Source organism: Ambystoma mexicanum, chromosome 4p (assembly GCF_040938575.1).
Source record: "Ambystoma mexicanum isolate Mex_15411 chromosome 4p, UKY_AmexF1_1, whole genome shotgun sequence".
NCBI classification, from domain to species: domain Eukaryota; kingdom Metazoa; phylum Chordata; class Amphibia; order Caudata; family Ambystomatidae; genus Ambystoma; species Ambystoma mexicanum.
Genome location: NC_090927.1, coordinates 157908341 through 157933045, shown reverse-complemented (window position 1 = coordinate 157933045; position 24705 = coordinate 157908341). Strand labels below are relative to the sequence as shown.

General features: G+C 43.9%; 1 non-coding gene across 1 annotated transcript; it reads right to left on the bottom strand.

Annotated features, from left to right (window-relative positions):
* Window positions 1-946: 946 nt before the first annotated feature.
* On the bottom strand, window positions 947-1108 carry LOC138459999 (U1 spliceosomal RNA). The gene has a single exon (XR_011262770.1). It is a non-coding gene; the product is annotated as a U1 spliceosomal RNA (small nuclear RNA).
* Window positions 1109-24705: the final 23597 nt, after the last annotated feature.

Below are 24705 nucleotides of genomic sequence, written 5' to 3'. Positions count from 1 at the left end.
ATCTTTCTTAAGTTTCTGAGAAAACACAGTAGGGGACACAGTATGCCCCTCGGATAGCCTAGTCGACCTGTACTATAATCCTCTATGGCAGGCTTGTCCAACCTTTTTGAATGTGGGGCCGAAGCATTCACTTTTTGTCACCCAGTGGGCCGGCGAGCCAAAAGTCAACAACCTCAACCAAAGCAGTATATTAAAAAGCGATATTGTGTGACATTTGCCACAATAGCATCACAGGCAGTGATAGCCATGCAGTCCCAAAGATAGCTTTTGATGTCATGGGCAGTGATCAAAGGTTAGTTGCTTGTGATTTCCTTCAGTGTCTATGTGTTAATATTTTTCTGAAATAGTGGGGGCGACCGAGCATAGCGAGGGAGCTACAAGGTTCTAGGGAGGGTTTGGGGGGGTTAGCCCCCCAAGAATTTTTTTCAAATATGGGGTTGAAATGGTGCATTTTACAGCAGAAAAGGTGACCAAAAAGCCATAAGTTTACAATCAGTTCTAAAGGGGATCATGAAAATTCCATGTCACCAACATCAGAAAAGAACATTTTACAACACAACACATTTTAATGATCAATGTGTCCACAGTGTAAGACAGCACTGTCACTGATTTAACACATTGTCATGCTGGTTGTACCCAAAGTATACCCCTTTAGCAACATGTCTATGCTGGCTGTTCCCAATATAGGCCAGCATTGTCCTGTACAAAGCATGATTGATGCTGCCTGAGCATGTGCAGTGTGCCCAATACATATGGCAGCTTATCTCTGTAATACACATTACGTCTGTGGTGACGAAAGAAGCATAATTCAATTCAACAGATAAAATGTGGAAAAGCGATCACCCAAAGGTGAACCTAATTGAAGAAACGCAATGTGAGCACAATCTTAAAGTATGCAACCTAGCAGGCCTAGTGTACACTTTACCTTTTCTTTTACCAATAAATCAGGGGGAGAGCGCGAACGCAGTCCCTCACTACCAGAAATAATGCAGTTGTGTATCCCGCATTTGGGAACATAGCAGGGGTCAGCAAATCCGATGTGCAATGGGTAAGCCTCACCCTGGGAGATCTGCCCTTGAGATCAGATTCTCCCCTGCCAGCTAAGTATGAGTTGCATGCAAGAGGGCAGGGGTTGGGTCAGTTCTGGGAAGCCCCGCTAAGCGAGGGTGAGAAGGCAGGCTCTGACCCAGCCCCAACCCCCAAACCCCCGGCAGCTCTGAGCATCTGCAGAGCTGCCTGTCCCGCGTGTAGAGGGAAGCTCCAGCAGGCAGAGCCCAGCAGAAGAGCAGATTTTAGCGCAGTTCCTTTCTCCCATCAGGCCCTACTCGGCCCGAGATTTGTATAAATAGCAGGATGGCTCGAGTAGGCCTGTTGCAGTCTGCCCACTGGCCTGTCGGCCCCACACGGGCCCATGGCCCTCCTAAGCGGAGCTGCTCAGCACTGGCCCCATTGACACCATCATAATCATCCTGGACCCCGACGCTCCACCACCCCTGAATCTCAGAGTTCTGCTCAATGACAATGCTGAAGCTTTGACATCTTTGCCGTAACCATATGCCGTGTTGTGTCAGCCGAGCCTGTACAGCACCAAAGGCAAGTATTCCCTTGTCCCGGCCCAGAGGTCACTGAGGCTTCCAGTGCCATACTGTTCCCAGCGTTTTCTACCCGCAAATCAGCACCACTGCCAAACAGAACTGCATCATTGGGGCCCATCGCTGCTGCTCTCCGACTTGACCCCAGCCCAGCAAAAAGGCACCCATGCTTCTGGTCTGATGCTGAAAAGCCTGACTCTGCTGAGATCCGAAAGACAAGAACTAAGGTATTTTGGGAACATAGTATTATTGTTTTTTGTGTTGCAACTGTATCAGCTCACACCTCTCCTAAAGGGTATAGGCTGAACTTAGACTGCGCTACTAAAAGAGTGAAAATAAGTTATACCTGTTGGGCTTGCCTGTTTCACTTTTATGATTGGGATCACTGCTGCATGGGTATTAAGTGCGTTATAAATAACCTATCATATAAGATCATATCATAGATCAAGATCATAAGCAACTTCCAGAAACCTTGGCAGGTGGTCCACTGAGGCCCATTTGCAGGTTGCAGTGTGTTATTGGGGCACTACTGGGGTAACATATTGTGCTGTACATGTGGTATTCGCCATGCTTTGATACCCCACTGGCCACATCTATAATGTCCAATGTACTTGGTATAATGCATGGACATTTTTATCAATCCGCAATGTGCTTAGAGGTAAACGTAACTGAGCTCCCCGTGTTCTTCTTTGTCTTGAGACGAGGAAAAAAAGCACTGCAAAGGTTAAGTTTCTCAGCTGATAAAGGTTCATCTTTGGTAACATTCTCAATTCAAAAGAACGATTTTTGGGGCAGACAGGCTGTGTCGCCACAACCCCGGCTAAACATATGTCCAGAGATGACAAACCTTGAAAGTAACTCCGCACAATGGCCCTCTGAGCAGCGGCCCATGGCTAATCAGAGGTTCAGGAATCCACTGTGCTGCCCACGCCGAGAGGAACTCCTGCACAGCACCTGTCCACATATTCCTTCACCCGGGCCAGCACCCTCTTCTCCTCACCTCACCACCTCCTCCCTTCATCTCGGCTCGCCTTTTGCCCCTGGGAGCACCATGCAAGAGAGGAACGGGCATGTCTGGGCTGGAGCCCGTTCCTCTCTTGCATGGCGGGTCCTACTTGCCTGAAATGGGATATTTAAATGCAAAGTAATTGCTACTATATTAATCCCATTGTTCATAGTTTGTGGGAGTACTGGGCAATTGTATGGTCCCGCGCTCACTGAAAATGAATGGTATTCTCGAGGTAACCCTCACTATGCCGTGATACAAATTAGTCTCTCCTTCCTCCATCATCAAGTCCCAAGATCTTCTTGCCGAATTTATTTATTTCTGCAAGAGTGATGCTGAGACAAGAATTCAGGGCAATAATACCTTGTTTAAGGAGGGATTCTGAAACAGGGGTTATTCCCTCCTCAGCTTCTGGTTTCAATGGGTACTGTGAAATATGGGTTGACGCCTTAGAAGGATCGATTTTAATCACCACTGGCTCAGCATTGCGGATATATGCTGCCTTGTTATCATGGATAGAACACACATATTCTGGCACAGCAGGGATTAACCCTTGTGAATTGGGTGACCAGTCACCTGCTCCAAGTTACACCGGCTTGTCCAGCAAAACCTGTAGGGTAGATTAGCCGCAGTATTTTTAATGGTAACTCTCAAAAATACACCTTCAGGTAAATTAATGCGTGTCATTAATGGAACTCAATGGAACTATGAGAGACTTAGGGCCTGATTCATGGAAGTGTTTTATAATGACGCAATCCCATAGGAAAGTGTTCCATGAATCAGGCCCTTAGTGTACTACTGGAAGGTTGTATATTGATCCCTATTGATTTAATTGTTTCTGAGGATAGTGGCATATCAGGGAAACATTCCGATAGAATTTCAGATTTACTAGTACCCGTGTTTACCAATGGAATGGATAGCCCTTCAAGCTCCCATTGAATGGATAGACCCTCTTGATCTACTGGTATCAGAGGACTGAAAGTGAGGTTATCTGTCAGAATGGATCTTGTTTAATCTGGGGCTGGAATGGATTGGATTGTTAGGGTTCTGCTACATTAGAACCATTAGAATTGCTGTATCTGCTGCACTGCTGCAACAATGTTATATTATGTTAATGCGATTTATACTGTGCAACGCTGCCACACTCCAGGCACACTGGCAGTTCTGACAAGAAAGCTGAGAGGGAGAGCTCAAGAGCGCGTTTTGCTGTTTTGTTGGTAGCTTCAGTTCAGAAAAAATGGTCCCTCTGTGTTGGGTTATCTTCTGCGTTGCATGGGTTGGTGGGTGTTTTGGTGTGACTGTCTATGAGTTGTTCTGTGTGCCTGTGTTTCAGTGTTTGAGTTTGAGCCTGTTGTCATTGAGTGTGTTCTTGTAGGAGGTGTGTGTTTGCTGTATGATTTTAAAATCAATATTGTGATAGGTGTGTGTGGGTGTTGTATTTGGTATTTGCGTGGTGAGTTTGCAGGAATATTTAGTAAGGTAATGGTAGAGGGGGATGAACCTTACGCTGGAGTTGTGTAGTGTGCTTAGTTTAGACTGAGAAAGCTTATCTGGTGGTTAGTGGTGCAACATTTTCTTTATGTGGGCCTGTCCAGTTTGTTTGACCCCATAAGCTAGGTCTATGATTTTCTGAAGGTTTGATGTTCTCTATTGTGCATATTTCCCTGGAAAGCGAGTGAGGTGTCAGGAGCTTGACTGACAGGTTCTGGTACAGAGTTGAAAACGTCAAAAGTCCTCTCCCTTTTATCCATCTCCAAGTTAATGAAAATTGCCAGGATCGACAGGACTGCAATTGTTTGATTCTGTATGGTGAGAATCGGGTGCTGTCATTATGTGTATAATTGTAGACATGTAGCAGGGTGGCATTATGGTGGCTCCACTTTCACTTATTTTTCGCTGACAAGGTACCTTGGAAGTCTAGGAGAATTCCATTGAATCACTTTTCCTAACCTTCTCCTTGTAGGTCGTATATAGATAAGCAGGTCTTTCTCGCCCCAATCTTCACAATAAGGTCCTTTATAAGACTAGATTGAAGTTAGGCCCCTGATTTAAGTGGTACCATAGTACATGTAAAACATTTTCCACAAGTCCTTTTTTCTTTGTGGTATTAATTAATCTTTGATTATGTGCCTAATACCGTAGAGCAGTCTCTAAGCAAAGGGCCAGGATCCACACATGTTGCTCCGCAGTGTGCTTCTTCCAAAACAAACATGTTGCCTCTGAGCTATCCTCCCAGCCCTGTATGCCTGTGCATACCTTTTGAGGTTATATTTCCCTGGTGTCTAACTCCAGGATCAGCAAGTCGACACAGGCCATATTTATAGGTTCTGGGAGTCCCTCTACTGAGAACGAACACAGCCAAATAGGTGTTCAATGGGAAGGTGCCCACTAGGGAGGTTCTAAAACCACGTTTTAGCTCACAGAGGAGAAATATCCATTGGCATATCAGTCTGCTCACACCCACTTATGCAGTCCACAACTGAAATGCTAGACGATTCTCCTCTGAACAAGAGTACCAACAGCAACCCCAAACACGTGTTTCGGCCTAGCCAGGCCCCATCAGTGAGGTGAAGCTGTGTCTCGCTAAGCACAGTGAGCAAGGGGTCCACATCTGGATTACCCTGGATAGCTTAGGGTGAAACTCCAAGTTCCTAAAAATTCACAAAAAAAGGTCCAGTAGCCCCTCTATCAAAAACAAACACTGACAAATAACCTGTTCTATGGGAAGGTTCCCACTGGTGTCTACAACCAGTGATCTAAGACCTGGTTGTAGACCCCCTTCCCCCGAGAGGTCACCTTCCCACAGAACAGGTTAATGCCTTGTTTGTGCCTTGTAGAGGGGCTCTCAGACCTTTTTGTTACATATCTATAGGTGCAGAGGACTGTATATGGTGAAAGTTGGTTGGTGGTCCGAAAGGTTGACTTCCTCGCGATGCAGTTGGTGCAGGTCTAACAATACTTTTCATCTTACGGCCAGCCTGGACTAGTAGGAGCTGGACAAAATCAAATCTTTGGTGTGCTCAGTGGACGTATTGATAGTGAAGCACATGGATGGGATCTGCATCAATGTAGCTGTAATGCCTCTGCTGAAAATTGTAGACTACAAAGGGAGGCAAGCCCACAATGGCTGATGGCATCCAGCTTGTTGGACTTGATGATGTTCCTGAGTGGATTGTTGTTCATCCACATTGTAAGCCTTGGGCTGTAGAGTGTATGTATACTACTAGCTCTTCGCGCTTAGTCCACAACTATTGATAAACTAAGGTTCAATACATGATTACATTTCCAAATTATCTATGACAGAGTTCATAATATTCTTAATGTTGAGATTTATTCTCTTCAAATTTGATATGGGTTCAACAGCCTGTAGAGGTAGTCGTGAAGATTTGTAGATACTCCAGCCTGAGACAACGCAGCTGGTGTACTTCATGCCGGATCAGAAGAACTGACACTTTTCCAGCAACACCCTGAAGCCCTTGTGGTTTAGTCTGTCCAGGACCATCAGACCAGGAACTCATGCTTGGATTTTATTCTTCCTGCATCTTATCTGAAGACAATGACATGTATTTTTCCTTTTTTTTGGTTTTGTGGATTTTTCTGCGTTCATTTTTTGGTTCGAATTACACCAGGATTGTTTTGGAGTTTGTGTTCCTCTTTAGGCTGCATCGTTTGTGTCTTTTCAAACCGAAGAGTTCCACAGGCTGATAAGGAAAAATGCAAAGGGATTGTCTTTTAACAAACAAGACATTTGTGTTTGTGTATAGCTTTGAAGAAAAATCTGTCTGCAGCAGCAAAAACGTGAGTCTTTATCCATATAATCTATATATGTAAAATGCTTAGGCATGTTTCTGTACTCAGCTAATGCAATTCGTCAGTCTTAGGTTGCCCTCTGCTGTCCAAATGGCAAGTGCACATCTGTGTGCCCTTGCACTTCAATAACAGCTACCATTTTAGCAAACAGAATGAGCACGGTTCTACACAGTCACCTTCACCTTCCACTATCGCAAACATTCTGAACAATTTCAAGTTACTTCTTTCCAACCCCACTTCTCTTCACACAGGGCATGGCCATCCCAATGTCAATAAACATTTAATTACCGGCTCAATGTTGCAATCTCTAAAGAGCAAAACGCTGTAGGACGAATGCCTCTTCACAAGCTAAAACTGAAGGTAGGTGCTGTAATTATGCTACTATGCAATCTTATGCCATCACAGGGAATCTGCAATGGAACAAGGTTGACAAATACGCATCTACAAAGACACATCATAGAGGCCTGTGTAATCGGTGGAACTTAGATAATGTTCTTGTACCGCGCATACCTCTCATTTCATCTAATACAAATATGCCTTTCATATTTAAAAGAAGACAGTTACCTATATGTCTAGCCTTTTCAATTACCATTAATAAGTCAGAAGTCGGTGGTAATTCAAAGATTTAAGAAGGGGGACAGACGTGATTCTATGAATTACAGATCGATATTGACCCATAGAATCTGCTAGAACAGTGTTTGTTATGCCGGGAATGGCTAGTATATAATATAGAAAACTGTCGAGGTGAGGTACTTTACCCCCCTCATATGTCTGTATTGTTCTAATCTATTAGGCATTCATTGTCATCTCTTCTTTCTACTAATGCTGCTGTTCCTTGGACGTTTTGGAAAGATTGTTACTTTTTTAGAGTTGTTAAAAATGCCATAAGTTAGCGTGGCCATCCTAATGCTGTGACTGGACAAACTATGCCATCCCATATTGTTAGTTACAGGTCTAGTTTCTCTACAAGATGTGTAACAGCTCCAATATTCAAAATTGTACCTATCCTGTTTTCCTTTACTAAGTTGTCCTAGTCCACTTACAGAGGAGTCTTCAAAGTACATACTGGCTGTGACCAGATGACTTCTGCGCTTTGAAGCACTCATGCGTTCTGGTGCTTGTATACACGACACCAATACAAAAAACATATATTCCAACAGAGGTGTCAAATCAGATTAGCTGATTTATTTTCAAAATCAGTAATTCCTCAAAGTGTTAGTATAAATCTTAGAGGGTACAAAGGCCAGACTACATAACATGTTTCATTGTGATGCATTTCCACATCCCTGCTGTATATGTGGTTCGGATTGCTTTTTTGTATCTTTCAGTAAATGACCTACATGAAAGTGGAAAAAACAGCCACCTATTTCTATTTCTCCAAATGTTCTTGTAATTGATATTATGGCTTGTAATGTACCCACTGCTGTACATTATTAGGACATTACAAGTCACTGATGCGTTTCGTGAACAAATAGAGGAACAAGGCCTGGTTGCTTTATGAGGTCACGGAACACCAAGGTGACTTGCAATATCGTTTTTATTTATGGTAAGGTCTATTGTATTCCTTATAATTCATGGCTACACATTCCCTTTATTACCTTGTTAAGAATCACTGTCCAGCCAGAAGATTCTCCGGAAAGTACTTTATTCAGTACAGTACATGGTGACAGTAGGCCTGTCTCCAGCCATAGACCCCAACTGGCACATAATCGAATTCACACAAAACAAAAACACTCCAAACAGAACTGTAATAGCATCACAGTCCAAATGACATGAAATAGAACATAAATGATCTCACAAGACTAGAACAGACTTGTGATGGCATTCCATGAAGACACTACAGTATACAATGTGTATTAACAACTAAGTAGATGAACACTCCAACACATCTCCTCCCTTACAATATTTTCATTCAAGAAAATAATCTCTCAACCAAAGAGGCTTGTTCCTTATCCTCTCCAGATTTGTATTTACATTGTTATCCTCGGACAAACCCTTGTTTGTACTAGAGCTACTTAAGCACTCATCTTGACCGCTATCTTCACCAATCTCACAGTCCTCTGCCACTCCATTACTGTTACACTTTACTAACCTTGACATAGACCAGCATTCTCCTCCCTCCATGATGACCATGTTGCCTCTTACAGCAGCAATTTTTTTTGGGCCCAGGAATTTACTTTCAACACATTTAGGAGTCAGTCTGGGACTTTTTACATAGACCATAGCACCTTTCTTCCAACTTATAACTTTGGATCTCATTTGAGAATTAGACCTTTCCTTGTAATCATTTTGGGCTTCTTCAATAAGTGTCATGATCTTGACCCTGTCCACATGCACACTATTAGCCAAATTGGGCCTCGGCTGCCTACCTTTGAGGGACATACAAGGAGAAACCTTGGTGACTGTATGTGGAGTGGTACAATAGTTCCACACCATCTCTCTTAAAACCGATTGCCAATTCAAGCCTGATGCCATCGCTAACTGTAACCCCCCTTTTATAAATCTGTTGGCCCTCTCCACCAGGCCATTAGCTCTAGGTTGATAGAGAGCCGTCCTGTAATGCCTGATGCCAAACTTCCTAAAGAATTCCATCATCCTGTCTGAACAAAACTGAACTCCATTATCGGAGACTAGTTCTGTGGGAATCCTTCCCTGTAAAACACCTCTTCAAAAAATGCAATAATTTGAGAAGTGGTGGCCTCCCTAACAGCTTTCCATTCAATCCACTTCGAGTGGTAATCCACAGGGACAATTAGATATTTGAAACCATCTCCTAAATCCTGTAGGGGGCCTACCAAATCCACTGCAACTTTTCTCCACGGTTCCTTTGGGACACTCACAGGCCTTATGGGGGTTTCCCTAACAACCTTGCTCTTGTCACTCCTTTCGCATTCCCTGCAACCTCTTACACACTTCTCCACTTCACTATCAACTCCTGGCCACCAAAAGGATTGCCCAAGGTGCCTTTTGGTGCCTCCCAAACCCAAATGTCCTTGATGTGCAATTTTCACTAGTTTGGATCTGATATCGTAGGGGGGAACTATTCTGACTCCTTTCCTAAGCTGGAGGCCATCCTCTAACAGGCTCAACTTCTCCTTTATTCCAAAATAGCAGTCAAATTTGTTCTCAATGACCTCTTTTTTGGGCCAACCTGCCTTAGTCCACAACTTCACCTGTTTTAATATCATGTCAGCATCGTCAGCAAGCCTCCACTCGTCCTTACTTATGGCTTCACATACAACTTCACAAATGCTCAAACCCCGTTCACAAATCACTTCCTTTGAATTCCTAACTTCTACAGGTAGTCTGGAGAGACAATCTGCCACAACATTGTCCCTCCCAGGGATATATACAACTCTAAAATCATAGGCTAGCAGATCAACCATCCATCTCGATATCCTGGGGGAACCCTTGGTCCAGTCTGCACCACCCAACAATTGGACCAAAGGTTTGTGATCCGTTCTCACTGTGAAAGTCCTGCCCCAGAGATAAAACTTGAAATGAGTGACAGCCCAGAAAACCGCTAAAGCCTCCCTCTCTACCACAGAGTAGTTCTCCTCTGCTACCCTTAAAGTTCGAGAGGCAAAGGCAATAACATGCTCAACTTTTCCCGAATCATACTGTGACAGAGTTGCACCTAAACCTAAGGTACTCGCATCCACAGTTAATATGGCTCTCCTACCCGCAACAAACCCCCCCAACGAGGGCGCACTCACAATACTCTCCTTGATTCTGTGAAAAGCCTTCTGACACTGCTCAGACCACACATACTTGACACCCTTTTTGAGCAAGTCTCTCAATGGAGCGGAAATGGTAGCAAAACGATCAACAAATTTATGATAATACTCAGCCAACCCCATAAACGAGCGTAATTGCTCTTTGTCCTGAGGTTGAGGAGCACTGCTAATACTATCCACAAGAGACTCTTTTGGAGAGATACCATCACATGAGATCTTATGACCCAGATAGTCCACTTCTTTCACAGCAATTATACACTTCTCCCTCTGTACAGTCAAACCAACCCCCCTGAGCCTGACCAACACGTTCATTTTCTGCAAACACAAGAATGTCATCTTGAAAGACAGTAACTCTCTCCAAACCCTTAAGCACCTCCTCCATGATTCTCTGAAAAACAGAGGCCGCAGAAGCCAAACCAAATGGCATGCGATTGTACATAAAAACACCCTCAGGCGTGATGAAGGCAGTAAGGTGTTGACAGTCTCTGGATAATGGCACCTGGTGATAGGCAGATGACAGGTCAATAATCGAAAACAACTTCGGTTCCCCCAAGGGGGAAAGAGTTTCAGAGATGTTTGGCAGAGGGTGCCTTTCAACCACAATGTTCTGGTTTAGGCTGCGCAGATCAACGCATAGTCTCAATTTACCATTCGCCTTAGACACCAACACAATAGGCGATAGCCATTCAGTAGCAGCAACAGGTTCAATTACACCCTTGTTGACCAAACTACTCAGTTCCTCTTTAAGTTGGCCTCTCATTTTCAATGGTACTTGTCGCACTTTGTGTACAACAGGCTGCGCATTGCACATAAGCTTTATATTGTGTTCGAAATTCTTGAGTTTACCCAACTTCTCCGAAAACACTTCCGGAAACTCCTTTGTCCAGATATCCTCAACTTCAGCGATTGTCACTGGGTTGGGTGCACTTGCCTGCACTCGCACACCCAAACTTCTTTGCTCCTCCCAACCTAGCAGGGAGGCCCCTTTCTTTGCCACCAGGATATTGGCTTGACATCCTCTCTCCTTGTAAAACACTGTCGCTGGAAATTCACCCAGAATCTCTATAGCAGACTCTCCGTAACCACAAGCTCTGACATTGGTCGGGCGGAGTATAGTATCGCTCTTCTTCAAAACATTTACCAAAGTATCTCGGGATACAATAGTCCAAGGAGAACAGGTGTCCACTTTCATGATAAGTTCACACCCATCAATGCAGAAGGTGTCCACTGGTCCTCTAGCTTCCCCAGAGGCGGCTGATATGTCGAAGACATACTTTGGAGCTGGTTCCTGAATGCTCAAAACCTCCTGTATGTTAAAATTTCTTCTGAGATTTTCATCATGGCTGCTCTCCATCCTAGGTTCAACCATGTTAACAGAGACAGCCTTTCAGACATTAGCAAAGTGCCCCCTGCCCTTGCATTTAAAAAATTCAGCGAACCTGGCAGCACAGGATGGAAAGTTCGCACCATGCTTGGGGTTCCCACAGCGAGAGCAGGAGTTTCTCAAACCCCAATTTCCCTTTCTTCCTAACGAGGGGGCCACTTTCTTCCTCTGGTCAATGGCACACACAGATGCCACAGGGACAACATGCTTGTCAATTCTGAGTTCCTTGACGTATTGCGACGTTTGCTCAATGCTCCTGGCCAATTCCATTGTTTCCTCCAGTCTCATATCCTTTGCTAGTAGTTTCTCTTGAACCCTGGTGTTATTCGTGCACCTTACCAACTGGTCCCTGATCAACGAGTCAGTTAGGTGTTCAAACTCACAAGAGTAGCTGAGGGACCTTAAAAAAGCAACATGGGATTCAACGGATTCTGACTTCTCTTGAATTCTCTGAAAAAATGTATGCCTTTCAAAGCTGATGTTCCTTTTAGGTTCAAAATGGTCTCGAAGTTGATTGAGAGCCAAAACATATTCATCCAAATCCCCAGCTTCATGTATCCTGTTCCTGGCCAGACCATCAAAAATTCTGCGCCCCCTCAACGCCTAAATTGTGAAGGAGCAGTGCTCTCTTGCGCGCAGAGGAGAATCTGTCACCCCCCATTGCAACCAAGTAGTTCTCGAAAATTTCCTTCCACCTATCCCACCTGATGGGGGGTTGACCTGGCTCATTCAAAAAGGATAGTGGGGGTGGAATGGAAGTTGCCATTTTGAAAGAAGTTGAGGTAGAACCAGGCAGGCAAGAAAGTAGTTTGGTAGGTGTCAGTTTATTTTTATTTTTTTTTTCTCGACAGGGGATCACAGAATCACAACCACCTGGCTCAAACAGTTGCTGTGGGCACAACTTCCCATAAGATACTGGGTAGGCAGCTCCTCCTTAGGGCGTATAAAGTAGTAGATGTTCACTGTTATTGTAAAACCACAAAATAAAAAAAATGCAGTTTGTGTTGACAAAGCCGCATAGTAGCGTAATGTTCCCACAGGGAGGCTCCGTCAGAGGATACAATGAAGCGGGCGTTCCAGGAGCCGTGGCCAAGAAAGAAGAAACGTTGCTAGGCAACGTACATAATAAAGGCTATGCTGGAGGGCGGACGCTCCCTTGCCGACGCGCTGCTCCTTGCGCGTGGCTCGCCGTCATCCAAAGGGGGGGTCGGGGCCAAGGATGCAAGGGCGGGGCTCGTGCACGGCCTGAGAAATGTCGGTGAGCTGAGGGGCCTCGCGCTGCTCCTACGGGTATTTGGAAGGGGCGTAGAGGCTCTCACTGCACAACGCTGCACCCTATTGCCCAGGATCGCGCCCCCAACTCGCCTGGTTATGACAGCTCCAGCGTCTGTCTTCTCCCTCACGTTCTCACCTGCTGGCACCGATGCAGAGGGGAAAGACAGCACGGACACGAAATAAACGGCTGCACGGTGGGTCCTCCTTTAAGCACCTCGTCGCCAATGTTAAGAATCACTGTCCAGCCAGAAGATTCTCCGGAAAGTACTTTATTCAGTACAGTACATGGTGACAGCAGGCCTGTCTCCAGCCATAGACCCCAACTGGCACAGAATCGAATTCACACAAAACAAAAACACTCCAAACAGAACTGTAATAGCATCACAGTCCAAATTACATGAAATAGAACATAAATGATCTCACAAGACTAGAACAGACTTGTGATGGCATTCCATGAAGACACTACAGTATAAAATGTGTATTAACAACTAAGTAGATGAACACTCCAACACACCTCGTCTCTTGCACAATATAATTTAAGTATTGTTCCATTCTTCCATTTGCTGATCCATATAAAACAATATAGAGTCTGTTTGGATCTAAAAAAAAAAAAAACTGCAGCTCCTAATGTGTTGCAGAAAAATTGTTCAAGCAGTTTGATTACATGTATTGAAAAAAACCTTAACTTTGTGTTTTAAAGTAAGTAATAACATGCAAATTCTGGCTCACATGATTTGAACTCGAGCAGTGCACAAATTAAACATTCTACCATAAACAGTTCCTTGTCAATTACCGGCTGCAATGTGTCACACAATACTACTCTGCAAGCAAAGAATTTGAAAAGCTTTTCACGGCTTTAATTAAGTGCTGCGGTAGCAGCTGAAATTCTCTTTGCTTGCTCAAACAGTAGGCATTTTGAGGTCACATCTGAAGCATAACTGATTGCTTAGCTTGCTTGATGTCATTTTCTTATTATGGTCAGTTGTTGTCACAACTAGCCTGTAACAGGAAAGGTATTTCCAGGGTTTTGTGCCGATATTGCAAGCTGCTATGTATTATAGCTGTATAATAGAAAAGGTTCAACATCTATGTTATTAACAAATCTTTAGGTATGTGTATGACCTTGAAATCTGTCAAGCATCTTGCCATCTGTAGAAAAGCCGGTCCCTTTGGACACATCTGTCAGATTCCACAGGTAAGCTTTATTCCAGTTACATATAAGATGATAACAGTGAACCACTTGGTCCCATCACCCAGGATAGTCCTCTCCAACTGCCTCCTCCTGGAACCTGCACAACAGGCATTCCTCCATTAACACACAAACATTCTCTCAGGCACACCAACATTCTCCCAGCATCATCATGCACCTGCATTCACACCAAGCACAATACAACACATCTCCCTCCTTTACACTCACACACAGATCCACGAAAGGAAACGTACAAGGAACACTCTAAGAAGGCATCTTTTTGTATGAGAGATGCAACCCAGAAAGGTGGAGAGCGTCCCCCGCAACATACTCTGTATCCGTAACACGGAAGGCGTCCCCCCTTTCTACACTTGCTGATATTCCCAACAGCAACTCTTCTATAGCTCGATTGAACCACGCCACACACACACACAAACATTGTGGAATGTAAACACACCCCTATCTACCCAGGTTGGAACATACCGATTTCACAACCACTCATACAGAGGAAGGCTTCACCCCCCCTTTCTACCCTGGTGGGAAACACACAATATACAACCACTCATACAGCGGAAGGTTCACCCCCCCTATCTAACCTGGTTAGAACATACTAATTTCACAACCCTCATACAGCAGAAGGCTGCACCCCCCTATCTACCCTATTTGGAACATACTCATTTCACAACCACTCATACATCGGAAGTCTTCGCCCCCCTATCTATCCTGTTTGGAACATACTAATTTCACAACCCTCATACGGTGGAAGGCTTCACCCCGCTATCTACCCTTGTTGGAACATACTAATTTCACAACCACTCTACATCGGAAGGCTTCACCTCCCTATCTACCCTGGTTGGTACATACTCATTTCACAACCCTCATACAGTGGAAGGCTTCACCCCCCTTTCTACCCTGGTTAGAACATACTCAATTCACAACCCTCATACAGTGGAAGGCTTCACCCCCTATCCCTCTTGGTTGTAACATATTCATTTCACAACCACTCATACAGCAGAAGGCTTCACCCCCCTATCTACCCTGGTTGGAACATACTCATTTTGCAACCTCTTATACAGCGGGAGACTTCACCCCCCTATGTACCCTGGCTGGAACATATTAATTTCACAACCACTCATACAGCGGAAGGCTTCACCCCCCTATCTACCCTGGTTGGAACATACTCAATTCACAACCACTCACACAGCGGAAGGCACACACACGCCCCCCCTTATCCACACACCTTACTTCACATTTTATCATGTCAGTACTAGACACAGAATTACAAAATGTACCACTTCTCCATCCACTCTGACTAATGGCATTTATACTTATAAATATGGCAATATATCTTCTATAACTCTAATGGCCCCAAAACCGTTATGACTAGAGCAATACATTGTTATAGCCAATTTCCAAGTCCTATAAGTCCATAGCTGAGATAGCTATAACCTGCAAATTCTGAAGATACGTTAGTCCCTATTTTATGTGAACATGAAATCTAATCACTTCTACTGCACCTCCTTACATACGCATTATCATGACAGACACAGCAGTACTTGACCTAAAAGTCCACGATGCAGGCAACACAAAAAAAACTACAACTTCCTCAAAAGAGTTAAACTAGCGCACCCACGCTGGTCACTCTAACTTCAGTCACAAATAATCTCCTGCCTTATCAGGGTAACTATTAATTCTATAGGACCATCGATGCACCAGACATACGTAAACATCACACAAGCCACTTTACCCAACACATAAGGTTTGACTTTTTTTTTAATTTCTACTCTTCAAGAAAAGGATATGGACTGTTCATTTGTAGTGCATGAAACAGACCCATTCCCTGCATGTCATTATTCCACTGTGTCATCCGCTAAGCTCCGCCAAGGATGCACGATAAGGACTGCAGCCTTCATCTTGGTAGTCAACACTTCCATTTACTGCGGTCCCCCGCACGCCTGCTGAAAACCATACCCTCATTTGCTTGCAAAAAATACATATGCGGCAGCATGCAATGCCTTTCGCACCTGCACATCACTGAGGTGCTGCATCTCCAACAACGTTCTGGTCTGCCCTGATTCTACGCAAAGGGCGCAACGCATCATAACTGTTAGCGCCATGTAACAACCAGGGTTGGCGTGGCGCGTTCTTGACATCGGGCTGATCTCCCTTAAAACACTCCAATGTTCGCTGACTCCCCACGGCACAGCACTGACATCATCATTCTGGTCTGGATGGCAGAGCCTAACGGAGCTCCCGCCAGTGAGAAAACTACTGTATGTAATACCGCTTGAACATTGTCACCATGCAACATATGCAACCTGCAGAATCGTTCCCTCACGGTAGCAGCCCTTTTCTGTGCTTTAGCTCCAAGCTAGAAAGAAAACGCACTGGGTCCATCCCACAAGCAATATGTGACCCAATCTTTAAAATCTTTAAAATATGACCTTTACATATCTGCTGTGCAAATTGTGCATTTTGAAATCATGTGTAGGGAATCCAGTATTAACTAACTAAAGAATGTTTTATATAGCGTACATACACCTGAAGGCCTCAGGGCGCTTACATGACAAGTGGACGTTATCCCAAGGATCAACCTATCCCCTCCACACACATTTGCAATGATATTATCATTTAGATGGATAATCTGTGTGACAATCAGAAATTGCCACAAGGGCATGACCGGGGTAATGACGGGTGTGTCCTAAGAAGGGTGTGTTATATGCCAGTACATCTTGACATTCTGATTCCTTATAAAGCCAATATTTATGAAAAGGCTAATCAATATTTCAAAAGCGCCATGCTCAACTCTCCATTTATCCAAGGATGCATGCCTGACTGAGGATGATTGCTGAGAAACTCTACTTTCGCGGCCAACAGATCTCTTGCATAAATGCTGTTAGTTACTAAAAGAATATGCTGTTCCACTGTCAGGAGCAACTGTAATTAGGAATGTCTTAATGTGAGCCAACAACACCGTGGGTCGTTACAGCTGCATGTTAGGACCTAGGTTCAATGGGCCTCACATGCATCTTGCTGGGATATCCTCTCCTCCCTAGAGTCAGGATATGATTCAACATTAGAAATATTGTCTTTCTATTGTCGTTTTCAATCTTTGTCAATCTGCCCATTGACCACACCTCACCGCCTTCCACTATGACCACATCCTTTCTCACTGCTGAAATATTTTTAGTGCCAATGAATTTACTTTCTGCACATTTATGTGTGAACTTGGTATTTTTTATAAGAACCCATTCTCCCACTTTCCACTCAATATCCTTCACCCTCCTCCTTCTGTCAATTGATTCCTTACACAATTTTGGACTTTGTCTAACATATTTCATTATGCTCTCCCTGTCTATAACTACCGAACTTGCTAAACCTAGCTATCCCGGTTCCCTCCCCTTTAGAGATACAAATAGAGACACTTTTGTTACAGAATGCGGTGTGGTTAAATAGCTCCACATCATATGATCTAGAATGTCTTTCCATGGTTGTCCCAAACGTAATGCTAATTGAATACCTCCTTTTATGAAGCTGTTGGTCCTTTCCACCAACCCCTTTAGCCCTGGGATGATATAGAGCCGTCCGTGTATGCCTAAACAATTTCTGATGGAAACCCTTCTCTCAGGATAACTTTCTCCAAGAATGTCACCAATTCCTTTGCCGTCACTTTCCTGGCAACATCCCACTCTACCCACTTTGTATGATAATCCACCAACACAAAAATATATTTCAAACCTTCACCTAACCCAGCCATCGGTCCCCTCCAGGGTTGCTCAAGTACAAAATTAGGAAAAAGTGGAGTTTCTCTCACCACTTTGTTTTTATAACAGACTGCATGGAACAAAGTACTTTACAAATCTCTCAGCCATTCTATCCATTCCTGGCCACCAAAAACTGTTCCTCAATATCCTTTTGGCAACTCCTTCCCCTAAATGTCCTTGATGGGCCAATTTCACTAATACACTTCTAACTCCTTCAGGAGGTACAACTCACGTTCCTCTTCTTAGCCTCCCTTCAATTATGCTCAACTCATCCTTAACGTCCTACCACACTTCAAACTTCTTCTCTAATAATTCTTTACTGGGCCACCCCTCTGCCGTCCATTCTGTGATGGTTTGCATGTCTTCATCCATTTGCTCACTCTGTTCTCACTCCTCTTCCCCCACACATCCTATATCAACCTCCGCCACAAAATTTTCCTCATTCCATTCCTCCTGCGTTTCCTCCTCTCTCCCTGTAGTGGGCATCCTTGATAGGCAATACACTGCAATCCACTACAACATTGTTTTTACCTGGCAATTAACACACTCAAAAATTATATCCTAGTAGACCCATACACCACCTGCTGATCCTGGGTGACCCAATAGCCCAGTTCCCGGTTTCAAATAACTGGACTAATGTGGTTTGTGGTCCGACCTCACTGTAAATGTCCTGCCCCACAAGAAAAACTTGAAATTACATATCGCCCAATACTTCACCAATGTCTCTAGTTCAATGACTGAATAATTATTTTCAGCACCCTTCAATGTTCTTGAGGCAAATACTATTACCCTCTCCTCTTTGTCACTATGATACTGCGTGAGGGTTGCTTCTAACCCTAAAATACTGGCATCCACAGACAAAACATTTTCAACCTGTATCCAAGTGAATATTCTGTAATGCCCGAGGGCAGTTTGTCCACTTTATAAATGGAAATAAATAAATAAATAAGCACTTTTGTCTTCTGGATCTAATTTCCCTATTGAAGGTGGCCTCGCTATATCCCTTTTTATCTTCTGAATTTCCTCTTCACACACATCCGACCACTCAAACCTGATAACCTTTTTTAACAACAACCTCAAAGATGTGGAAATTACAGCAAAGGTCTTCACAAACTTGTGGTAGCACTCAGCTAGGCCTAAAATTGATCTTAATTGATCCTTGTCAACCGGACTTGGAGCATTTTCTATAGCTCCCACAAGGCTGAGTTTCGGCTTGCCATTACGTGACACCACATGGCCCAAATACTCCACACTCTCTACTGCCAACTTGCACTTTTTTCTTTGCACTGTCAACCCCACACTTTTTATTCAACACTATTCTCAATAACTCATCATGTTCTCATTCAAATCCGCATAAATCAGAATGTCATCTTGAAATATGATAATATTTGGCACCCCTTCCAACACCTTCTCCATAGCTCTATGAATGACTGCTGCCGCTGAGGCTAAGCCAAATGGCATACCACAATACTTAAATGTCCCTTCTGTTGTCACAAAAGCTGTTAGGTGCTGGCACCCCTCTCATAGGGGTACCTGGTGATATGCTGAAGACAAATCAATTACCGAAAACACCTTCACATTGTTCAAGGTTGACAGTTCCTCCGATATGACTGGAAGAGGGTGGCGATACACCCAAATGTTTTTATTCTGGTCTCTTAGGTCCACACAGAGCCTAATGTTACAATTTGGTTTTGCTGAAATTACTACTGGAGATAACCATTCTGAGCTTTCAATTCTCTCAATTATCCCCCTCTGCAGCAACGTTTCTATTTCCAGCTTCACCTTATTCTTAAGCTGTTGAGGCACTGTTCTTACTTTATGCACTCTCGGCACAGCTTCCTTCTTGAGCTTGATACTGTGTTCAAAACCATCCAACTTTCCTAATTCCCCTCAGAACCCTTCAGGAAATTCCCTTTCCCATTTGTCTCCTGTCTCTGCTACAGTAACCGGTACTCTTGCATTGGCTTGAATTCGAAGTCCAAGCTTGCTCTGTTCGCTCCACCCCAGAAGCGATGACCCTTCCTTGGTCACAGAAATGTCTGCCTCGCAACTTCTCCCCTTATATTTGATAATCGCCTGGTATTTTCCCAACACTTGGATTTTCACATTTCCATATGCAAACAGTTCTATTTCATGTTCCATTAGCTCTCCTACCTTTCCGTTTACACATTTCCCATATGTCTCCTTCGACATGATTGTCCAAGGTGGACAGCTGTCTACTTTCATCGTCACCACTCTGCCGTTCATTAGGAATACATCAGCCGGGCCTCTTCCTCTGTTAGACATGTCACTCAGTTCCAGTACATGTCTTGCTTGAGCCGCATATGCGCCTGCCGAGCTCTCCTCCTGCTCTGGTCGCCTTCCACCCACTTCAATTGGTTCAACTGAGGATGGCTCACAACAAACTCTTGCAAAATGCCCTTTTCTTTTACACTTCAGACAGTTTACGTTCTTTGCTGGGCATAATATGTTGGATGAAATGTGCTGATTACTGCCACACGTGTAGCATTTCACTTCTTTTCCATCATTCCCTTTCAATGGCGCCACCTAATTTCCCTGTTTTTCACATTTCATGCTTTTTGTGTATTTAGTAGTCTGCTCCATACCCCTGGCAACCTCTACCGCCTGTTCCAAGGGCAAGTCTTTTGATAACAGTTTCTCTTGAACCCTGCTACTGTTGGTTAAGGTCCCAAAGTTATGACTTAATGTCCTCAAAGCAGCCAAAACATTTTCCACTGGATCTTGCGGTTCTTGGGTTCTTCAAAGAATTTGTGCCTTTCAATGGTAATATTCTTTTTGGGCTCAAAGTTGTTCTGCAACTTCCTCTCTGCGTTTTTGTACTCATCAATGTCGCCCTAGCCTGCCTTTTCTGGCTCTGGTAAGCCATCGTATATACTCCTCCCTTCTGCGGCAAGATTGTGTAATAGGATACCCTGTTTCCTACCAGGGGCGAACTTGTCTCCCCCAATTGCAATTAAATACGTATCAAAATGTTTTTTCCACCTGTCTCATCTGATACTCGGTGTTCCTGGTTCAGACAGAAAAGGTGGAGGTGGGGACATACTTGCAGCTGACATGTCTGTGTTGTATTGGAGTCCCTTTTTTATTTATTCTGTTTGTGCCACACTTCAGTATTAGTCTTGTGTTGCTTTGTTTAATTTCTATGGGATAGTTAAGGAATTCGGGACTGTCACTTTAATTTCTTCAAGTGTCTCTATTCAGGTCCGTTTGCTGCGCCTGTTGTCTTCCTGTTGCTTTGTTGGAAGCGTCGTTGGAAGTACCTCTATCCAGCCCCATTTGTTACACCTGTTATGTCAGTGCTTTGTTGAGAGGGTTGGTATGGCAACGTTCTCTCTGCTAGCATTCACGCTCGCAGGTGCTTTTTTCTAGCCCGCGAGCATGACGGCGTGCCTCAGTCCCAAAATATGTGCCTCGCCGCCAGCCTCTCCTCACCTGGTGCGGTGCCCCAAGCGCTCCATGCTCACTGGAGCCGACTCCAAAGCTGGGCTCACTTCGGCCTAGGGCACCTCGTCAAGGCGATCCCGTGGTGGCGCAGGGTTCCCTCCAACGTCCTCCTCAGTCCCGCTCTAAGTGCGCCATCCTCGCCGCCATGTGATATGACTGCACAGGCACAGTGAGTATGTTCTTGGTTCTTTATTTTAAGCGGGCCTGCTTCACCATACCCCACGCTATTTCTTTTATTATTGTCTATCGTCCTCCTGGACCACTTGGCTCTTTTTATCATGATATTGACCATCTTTTATCCTATATCTTGCTGAGTCCTAATCCTCTACCTAGGGACTTCAATCTCAATCTCTCTACTATACACTCCACCTCTTCTTTTTTTTCTATTCTCGATTCTCATTTTCTTTCATCTCTTGTTGCCCCTCCTACTCACATATCTGGTTCTTCTCTTAACCTAATTTTTCTCTCATCTTTTACAGCCACTCCTGTTTCTGCTTTACCTGTCTACCTATCAGACCACTACTTACTTTCAACATCGCTTTTGTCTTCCATTCCCCAGTGCTCTCTCCCTCTTTCTTCTAAAACATTCTTTCTGCGCGATCTGTGCTGTTTTAATCCCACCTTCTTTTACGACACCTGCATTGAAAGACTCTCCTCCTTCTCGGCCTCTGCCGCACTCAACGCGGATGAGGCGGCTTCTGCCCTTTAATCATCTCGTTCTTCCTGTCTAGATCAACTTTATCCTTTAGCTGCATTCCATCCTAGCCGTAAACCGTCTCAGCCATGGCTCTCTCCCCATCTTCCCTCTATGCAACGCTTTCTCCGCCGACTCAAAAGACGGTGGCTCAAATCTAAATCTGAATTTGATCACTCCTCTTACTTCTCCTATCATACTCTTTATGATGAGTGTTTACTCTCTGCTAAGCGCTCCTACTTTTCTGATCTTCTTCATTCCCAATCTGCCCATCCTAGTTGTCTTTTCCAAACTCTTGCTCGTCTTCTCGCTCCTCCTACTCCTGATCACTCTCTCAACTCAACTGTATCTCCTCTTGACTTTTCCCAATTCTTCTCTTCAAAGGTTTTCTAACTCTGTCGAGACATTGAAATATCTCGCCCCCCGGCTCCTCACCTCCCTCTTTTTCTACCCCTACGGACTTTATTTCTCAGTTCACTCCTATTTCTAATGCTGAAGTTCTCTCTCTTCTCAATAAAGCTCATCCTACTACTTCTCCCACTGACCCAATTCCCACTGTTCTCATACCTACAGTCTACCCTCTTTTAATACCTTATCTTGTCTCCTTCTTTAATACTTGTCTTGAAACAGCTGTTTTCCCTGCTTCTTTTAAACGTGCAACTGTGATTCCCACCCTGAAAAAACCCACAGCTAACACCCTGATTTTTCCTAATTTCTGGCCTATCTCTTTTTTACCATATCTTTCCAAGTTGCTTGAATGCCTTGTGTACTCCCAGATCTAATCCTTTGTCACCCGTCACTTTCTTCTTCCTCAATATCAATTTGGCTTTCGTCCTCTTCATTGAACTGAAACTGCTCTGATTTCTGTTCTCAACTCTTTGCTCTCAGCGCGGTACTCTAAACAATCTTCTTTTCTTATTCTGACGTACCTGTGGCATTTGATACCGTAGATCACTCTCTCCTATTGACTTCACTTTCTTCTTTTGGTCTTAAGGGTTCTGTTCTATCTTGGTTTAGGTCATAGCTTTCTAATCGGAATTTCTCTCTCTCATGGGGGGGTAATTCCTCCTCCTCTTTCCCTCTTGACCATGGGGTCCCTCAAAGGTCAGTCCTAGGCCCTTTCCTCTTGTCTTTATATACATCACAACTGTCGGCTATTATCGCTTCTTTTGGTCTCTGTCATCACTTCTATGCGGATGTTACTCAACTTTTTCTGACCTTCTCTTCATTTATTGCTGATATTCATCACACTATTACTGCCTGTCCCACTGCTATTAAATCATGGATGTCCTCTCACTTCCTCACTCTTAAAGCAGGGAAAACTGAAGTCTTGTTTTTCCCGGCAAACACTCTTCCTCCCCATCCCTCACACCCGTTCATATCTCTTCCTCCTTCTAGTCTTCCAATTTCCACTTCTGCTCGTAATCTTGGTATTCACTTTGACTCTAAACTTCATTTCTCTCATCATTTCTTTCTCACCTCTTGTTCCTGTCGCTTCCACCTTCCTAATGTACAGAAAGCTCGCCCTTTCCTCACTTTCCAGGCATCTAAACTTCTAATATCCTCACTGATCTTCTTGCGGCTCTTCTACTGTTCCACTACTCTCTTTGACTCCCAAGTTCTCATCTTGCCCCTCTCAAATCAATCTCTAATTCTTCTATTTGTTTATTATGTCTTCTCCCCTATTGTGACCTTATTTCCTCCTCTCTTGCTACACTTGGCTGGCTCCTTTTTCACTCACAAATAAAATTTCACTTTCTCTGCCCCGTCTTTAAATCTCTATACAGACTTGCCCTAGATGCCTTGCTGTTCTTGTATCCTTCTATATCCCTACTCGTTCTCTTCAGTCCTCTTCCCTTTTCAGACCCGTCCTTCATGTGCTCAGTCCCGCTTTCGTTCTTTTCAACTTCTTGGTCCTCTTCAATTGAATGCTCTCCCTCTCTCACTTCGCTCTATTACCTCCTATTCTTTGTTTTGTGCTTCCCAGAAAAAGTATCTTCTTCAATATCCCTGATTGTATGCGGCCTGTACTTAATTGTTTATGCACTTTTATTGTACTGCTCTTTCTTTTATAATGTACAGCGCTTTGGATTAAGGCGCTTTATAAACTACAAATAAAATACAAATACTGATACAACCCAGTGTGTAAAAAAATTACAGTAAATTCCAGTTTCATTAAATGGTCACACAAAAGAAAGATTGTGCTAATTTTGAAAACTGTATTCATTATTAAAATGATCCAGAGGGACTGCACTAGGAACCCATCCACAAAAGAATGACAGAAGTGGGATAGCATTCATAAAAATGCAGCAACTGATATCTATCAAAAGGAGGGGTTTTCAGGCATCAGATAGTGACTTGGACATTGAGAGTGATTTTCTTAAGAAACCAAGCACGTAATAAAATGCTCATCTACGCCAGGTTATGTATGCCACCTTCTTAAACCCCTGCTGTTCAAGGATAGGAAATCCAGGAAGTGTGTACGGGAGAAACCAGGTATGCAGACAACCCGGAAAAATATACACAGGGCTATCTGGGGGGAGAGGGCCATGTCACCCCAACCCACCTCTGCGGTCAACATCCTTATCTCCAACACTAAGACTGTGAAAGAAAGATTAAAGTATGGATTGACACAAACAGTGAATACAAAGCGGTATTGTGAATTAGGAACACAAAGTATTTATTTTAAACAGGTTAATAGTATAACAGGGTAATTTTGTTTTTGAAACATTCACTACTTTTTTTACAAATGTAGTGAAAAATGCTACTTTTAAAAATAGGGGTTGAAC